This window comes from Phyllobates terribilis, unplaced genomic scaffold, assembly GCF_046119375.1.
Source record: "Phyllobates terribilis strain yellow unplaced genomic scaffold, ASM4611937v1 Scaffold_13__5_contigs__length_258822181, whole genome shotgun sequence".
NCBI classification, from domain to species: domain Eukaryota; kingdom Metazoa; phylum Chordata; class Amphibia; order Anura; family Dendrobatidae; genus Phyllobates; species Phyllobates terribilis.
This window is the reverse complement of record NW_027362773.1, coordinates 116854624-116861674: the sequence shown is the minus strand read 5'-3', so window position 1 is coordinate 116861674 and position 7051 is coordinate 116854624.

The window sequence follows — 7051 nt, the reverse complement described above, 5'->3', positions numbered from 1 at the left end:
TTTGTAGGTTTTGCTTCTTTTTGCTAGTGTGAACATGCTCCTATTTCTTGCATGTCTACCATCTTAGACCTCAGTTCACATTGCTTGGTTTTTTGTCTTGTTTGCATTCTGTGCAATTTAAGGGTGTGGCATCCCCTTTGTTGAGCTGATTAGTATATATGTAGCTTACCACGGGCCTAGGTGGTCTGGAGTTGGGACCCGGTCCTATTTGTCTACCTTTTTATATGCATTACTTCAACTTTGATATACAGTAAGGTTTTTAATATAGGCAGTATAGGTACCGTCCCAATTTAAGGTCACCTTGCCGCTGGTGGGACGGCTTGTATACTTTTTTTGATCAAAAATAGTTCACTAAGTACCCTATATTTATTATGCAACTTTGCTTTACATTTATATATAATGATGGTAGGGTATGAGATATATTTTTGTCTTTTGTAGGTTTTGCTTCTTTTTGCTAGTGTGAACATGCTCCTATTTCTTGCATGTCTACCATCTTAGACCTCAGTTCACATTGCTTGGTTTTTTGTCTTGTTTGCATTCTGTGCAATTTAAGGGTGTGGCATCCCCTTTGTTGAGCTGATTAGTATATATGTAGCTTTCCACGGGCCTAGGTGGTCTGGAGTTGGGACCCGGTCCTATTTGTCTACCCTTTTATATGCATTACTTCAACTTTGATATACAGTAAGGTTTTTAATATAGGCAGTATAGGTACCGTCCCAATTTAGGGTCACCTTGCCGCTGGTGGGACGGCTTGTATACTTTTTTTGATCAAAAATAGTTCACTAAGTACCCTATATTTATTATGCAACTTTGCTTTACATTTATATATAATGATGGTAGGGTATGAGATATATTTTTGTCTTTTGTAGGTTTTGCTTCTTTTTGCTAGTGTGAACATGCTCCTATTTCTTGCATGTCTACCATCTTAGACCTCAGTTCACATTGCTTGGTTTCTTGTCTTGTTTGCATTCTGTGCAATTTAAGGGTGTGGCATCCCCTTTGTTGAGCTGATTAGTATATATGTAGCTTACCACGGGCCTAGGTGGTCTGGAGTTGGGACCCGGTCCTATTTGTCTACCCTTTTATATGCATTACTTCAACTTTGATATACAGTAAGGTTTTTAATATAGGCAGTATAGGTACCGTCCCAATTTAGGGTCACCTTGCTGCTGGTGGGACGGCTTGTATACTTTTTTTGATCAAAAATAGTTCACTAAGTACCCTATATTTATTATGCAACTTTGCTTTACACTTATATATAATGATGGTAGGGTATGAGATATATTTTTGTCTTTTGTAGGTCTTGCTTCTTTTTGCTAGTGTGAACATGCTCCTATTTCTTGCATGTCTACCATCTTAGACCTCAGTTCACATTGCTTGGTTTTTTGTCTTGTTTGCATTCTGTGCAATTTAAGGGTGTGGCATCCCCTTTGTTGAGCTGATTAGTATATATGTAGCTTACCACGGGCCTAGGTGGTCTGGAGTTGGGACCCGGTCCTATTTGTCTACCCTTTTATATGCATTACTTCAACTTTGATATACAGTAAGGTTTTTAATATAGGCAGTATAGGTACCGTCCCAATTTAGGGTCACCTTGCCGCTGGTGGGACGGCTTGTATACTTTTCTTGATCAAAAATAGTTCACTAAGTACCCTATATTTATTATGCAACTTTGCTTTACATTTATATATAATGATGGTAGGGTATGAGATATATTTTTGTCTTTTGTAGGTCTTGCTTCTTTTTGCTAGTGTGAACATGCTCCTATTTCTTGCATGTCTACCATCTTAGACTTCAGTTCACATTGCTTTTTTTTTTGTCTTGTTTGCATTCTGTGCAATTTAAGGGTGTGGCATCCCCTTTGTTGAGCTGATTAGTATATATGTAGCTTACCACGGGCCTAGGTGGTCTGGAGTTGGGACCCGGTCCTATTTGTCTACCCTTTTATATGCATTACTTCAACTTTGATATACAGTAAGGTTTTTAATATAGGCAGTATAGGTACCGTCCCAATTTAGGGTCACCTTGCCGCTGGTGGGACGGCTTGTATACTTTTTTTGATCAAAAATAGTTCACTAAGTACCCTATATTTATTATGCAATTTTGCTTTACATTTATATATAATTATGGTAGGGTATGAGATATATTTTTCTCTTGCTTCTTTTTTGCTAGTGTGAACATGCCTCTGTTTCTTCTATGTCTGCCATCTTAGACCTCAGTTCACATTGTCTGGTTTTTTGACTTGTTTGCATTCTGTGCAATTTAAGGGTGTGGCATGCCCTTTGTTGAGCTGATTGGTATATATGTAGCTTACCACGGGCCTAGGTGGTCTGGAGTTGGGACCCGGTCCTATTTGTCTACCCTTTTATATGCATTACTTCAACTTTGATATACAGTAAGGTTTTTAATATAGGCAGTATAGGTACCGTCCCAATTTAGGGTCACCTTGCCGCTGGTGGGACGGCTTGTATACTTTTTTTGATCAAAAATAGTTCACTAAGTACCCTATATTTATTATGCAATTTTGCTTTACATTTATATATAATTATGGTAGGGTATGAGATATATTTTTGTCTTGCTTCTTTTTTGCAACTTTGATATACAGTAAGGTTTTTAATATAGGCAGTATAGGTACCGTCCCAATTTAGGGTCACCTTGCCGCTGGTGGGACGGCTTGTATACTTTTTTTGATCAAAAATAGTTCACTAAGTACCCTATATTTATTATGCAACTTTGCTTTACATTTATATATAATGATGGTAGGGTATGAGATATATTTTTGTCTTTTGTAGGTTTTGCTTCTTTTTGCTAGTGTGAACATGCTCCTATTTCTTGCATGTCTACCATCTTAGACCTCAGTTCACATTGCTTGGTTTTTTGTCTTGTTTGCATTCTGTGCAATTTAAGGGTGTGGCATCCCCTTTGTTGAGCTGATTAGTATATATGTAGCTTACCACGGGCCTAGGTGGTCTGGAGTTGGGACCCGGTCCTATTTGTCTACCCTTTTATATGCATTACTTCAACTTTGATATACAGTAAGGTTTTTAATATAGGCAGTATAGGTACCGTCCCAATTTAGGGTCACCTTGCCGCTGGTGGGACGGCTTGTATACTTTTTTTGATCAAAAATAGTTCACTAAGTACCCTATATTTATTATGCAACTTTGCTTTACATTTATATATAATGATGGTAGGGTATGAGATATATTTTTGTCTTTTGTAGGTTTTGCTTCTTTTTGCTAGTGTGAACATGCTCCTATTTCTTGCATGTCTACCATCTTAGACCTCAGTTCACATTGCTTGGTTTTTTGTCTTGTTTGCATTCTGTGCAATTTAAGGGTGTGGCATCCCCTTTGTTGAGCTGATTAGTATATATGTAGCTTTCCACGGGCCTAGGTGGTCTGGAGTTGGGACCCGGTCCTATTTGTCTACCCTTTTATATGCATTACTTCAACTTTGATATACAGTAAGGTTTTTAATATAGGCAGTATAGGTACCGTCCCAATTTAGGGTCACCTTGCCGCTGGTGGGACGGCTTGTATACTTTTTTTGATCAAAAATAGTTCACTAAGTACCCTATATTTATTATGCAACTTTGCTTTACATTTATATATAATGATGGTAGGGTATGAGATATATTTTTGTCTTTTGTAGGTTTTGCTTCTTTTTGCTAGTGTGAACATGCTCCTATTTCTTGCATGTCTACCATCTTAGACCTCAGTTCACATTGCTTGGTTTTTTGTCTTGTTTGCATTCTGTGCAATTTAAGGGTGTGGCATCCCCTTTGTTGAGCTGATTAGTATATATGTAGCTTACCACGGGCCTAGGTGGTCTGGAGTTGGGACCCGGTCCTATTTGTCTACCCTTTTATATGCATTACTTCAACTTTGATATACAGTAAGGTTTTTAATATAGGCAGTATAGGTACCGTCCCAATTTAGGGTCACCTTGCCGCTGGTGGGACGGCTTGTATACTTTTTTTGATCAAAAATAGTTCACTAAGTACCCTATATTTATTATGCAACTTTGCTTTACACTTATATATAATGATGGTAGGGTATGAGATATATTTTTGTCTTTTGTAGGTCTTGCTTCTTTTTGCTAGTGTGAACATGCTCCTATTTCTTGCATGTCTACCATCTTAGACCTCAGTTCACATTGCTTGGTTTTTTGTCTTGTTTGCATTCTGTGCAATTTAAGGGTGTGGCATCCCCTTTGTTGAGCTGATTAGTATATATGTAGCTTACCACGGGCCTAGGTGGTCTGGAGTTGGGACCCGGTCCTATTTGTCTACCCTTTTATATGCATTACTTCAACTTTGATATACAGTAAGGTTTTTAATATAGGCAGTATAGGTACCGTCCCAATTTAGGGTCACCTTGCCGCTGGTGGGACGGCTTGTATACTTTTCTTGATCAAAAATAGTTCACTAAGTACCCTATATTTATTATGCAACTTTGCTTTACATTTATATATAATGATGGTAGGGTATGAGATATATTTTTGTCTTTTGTAGGTTTTGCTTCTTTTTGCTAGTGTGAACATGCTCCTATTTCTTGCATGTCTACCATCTTAGACTTCAGTTCACATTGCTTTTTTTTTTGTCTTGTTTGCATTCTGTGCAATTTAAGGGTGTGGCATCCCCTTTGTTGAGCTGATTAGTATATATGTAGCTTACCACGGGCCTAGGTGGTCTGGAGTTGGGACCCGGTCCTATTTGTCTACCCTTTTATATGCATTACTTCAACTTTGATATACAGTAAGGTTTTTAATATAGGCAGTATAGGTACCGTCCCAATTTAGGGTCACCTTGCCGCTGGTGGGACGGCTTGTATACTTTTTTTGATCAAAAATAGTTCACTAAGTACCCTATATTTATTATGCAACTTTGCTTTACATTTATATATAATGATGGTAGGGTATGAGATATATTTTTGTCTTTTGTAGGTTTTGCTTCTTTTTGTTAGTGTGAACATGCTCCTATTTCTTGCATGTCTACCATCTTAGACCTCAGTTCACATTGCTTGGTTTTTTGTCTTGTTTGCATTCTGTGCAATTTAAGGGTGTGGCATCCCCTTTGTTGAGCTGATTAGTATATATGTAGCTTACCATGGGCCTAGGTGGTCTGGAGTTGGGCCCCGGTCCTATTTGTCTACCCTTTTATATGCATTACTTGAAATTTGATATACAGTAAGGTTTTTAATATAGGCAGTATAGGTACCGTCCCAATTTAGGGTCACCTTGCCGCTGGTGGGACGGCTTGTATACTTTTTTTGATCAAAAATAGTTCACTAAGTACCCTATATTTATTATGCAACTTTGCTTTACATTTATATATAATGATGGTAGGGTATGAGATATATTTTTGTCTTTTGTAGGTCTTGCTTCTTTTTGCTAGTGTGAACATGCTCCTATTTCTTGCATGTCTACCATCTTAGACCTCAGTTCACATTGCTTGGTTTTTTGTCTTGTTTGCATTCTGTGCAATTTAAGGGTGTGGCATCCCCTTTGTTGAGCTGATTAGTATATATGTAGCTTACCACGGGCCTAGGTGGTCTGGAGTTGGGACCCGGTCCTATTTGTCTACCCTTTTATATGCATTACTTCAACTTTGATATACAGTAAGGTTTTTAATATAGGCAGTATAGGTACCGTCCCAATTTAGGGTCACCTTGCCGCTGGTGGGATGGCTTGTATACTTTTCTTGATCAAAAATAGTTCACTAAGTACCCTATATTTATTATGCAACTTTGCTTTACATTTATATATAATGATGGTAGGGTATGAGATATATTTTTGTCTTTTGTAGGTTTTGCTTCTTTTTGCTAGTGTGAACATGCTCCTATTTCTTGCATGTCTACCATCTTAGACTTCAGTTCACATTGCTTTTTTTTTTGTCTTGTTTGCATTCTGTGCAATTTAAGGGTGTGGCATCCCCTTTGTTGAGCTGATTAGTATATATGTAGCTTACCACGGGCCTAGGTGGTCTGGAGTTGGGACCCGGTCCTATTTGTCTACCCTTTTATATGCATTACTTCAACTTTGATATACAGTAAGGTTTTTAATATAGGCAGTATAGGTACCGTCCCAATTTAGGGTCACCTTGCCGCTGGTGGGACGGCTTGTATACTTTTTTTGATCAAAAATAGTTCACTAAGTACCCTATATTTATTATGCAACTTTGCTTTACATTTATATATAATGATGGTAGGGTATGAGATATATTTTTGTCTTTTGTAGGTCTTGCTTCTTTTTGCTAGTGTGAACATGCTCCTATTTCTTGCATGTCTACCATCTTAGACCTCAGTTCACATTGCTTGGTTTTTTGTCTTGTTTGCATTCTGTGCAATTTAAGGGTGTGGCATCCCCTTTGTTGAGCTGATTAGTATATATGTAGCTTACCACGGGCCTAGGTGGTCTGGAGTTGGGACCCGGTCCTATTTGTCTACCCTTTTATATGCATTACTTCAACTTTGATATACAGTAAGGTTTTTAATATAGGCAGTATAGGTACCGTCCCAATTTAGGGTCACCTTGCCGCTGGTGGGACGGCTTGTATACTTTTTTTGATCAAAAATAGTTCACTAAGTACCCTATATTTATTATGCAACTTTGCTTTACATTTATATATAATGATGGTAGGGTATGAGATATATTTTTGTCTTTTGTAGGTCTTGCTTCTTTTTGCTAGTGTGAACATGCTCCTATTTCTTGCATGTCTACCATCTTAGACCTCAGTTCACATTGCTTGGTTTTTTGTCTTGTTTGCATTCTGTGCAATTTAAGGGTGTGGCATCCCCTTTGTTGAGCTGATTAGTATATATGTAGCTTACCACGGGCCTAGGTGGTCTGGAGTTGGGACCCGGTCCTATTTGTCTACCCTTTTATATACATTACTTCAACTTTGATATACAGTAAGGTTTTTAATATAGGCAGTATAGGTACCGTCCCAATTTAGGGTCACCTTGCCGCTGGTGGGACGGCTTGTATACTTTTCTTGATCAAAAATAGTTCACTAAGTACCCTATATTTATTATGCAACTTTGCTATA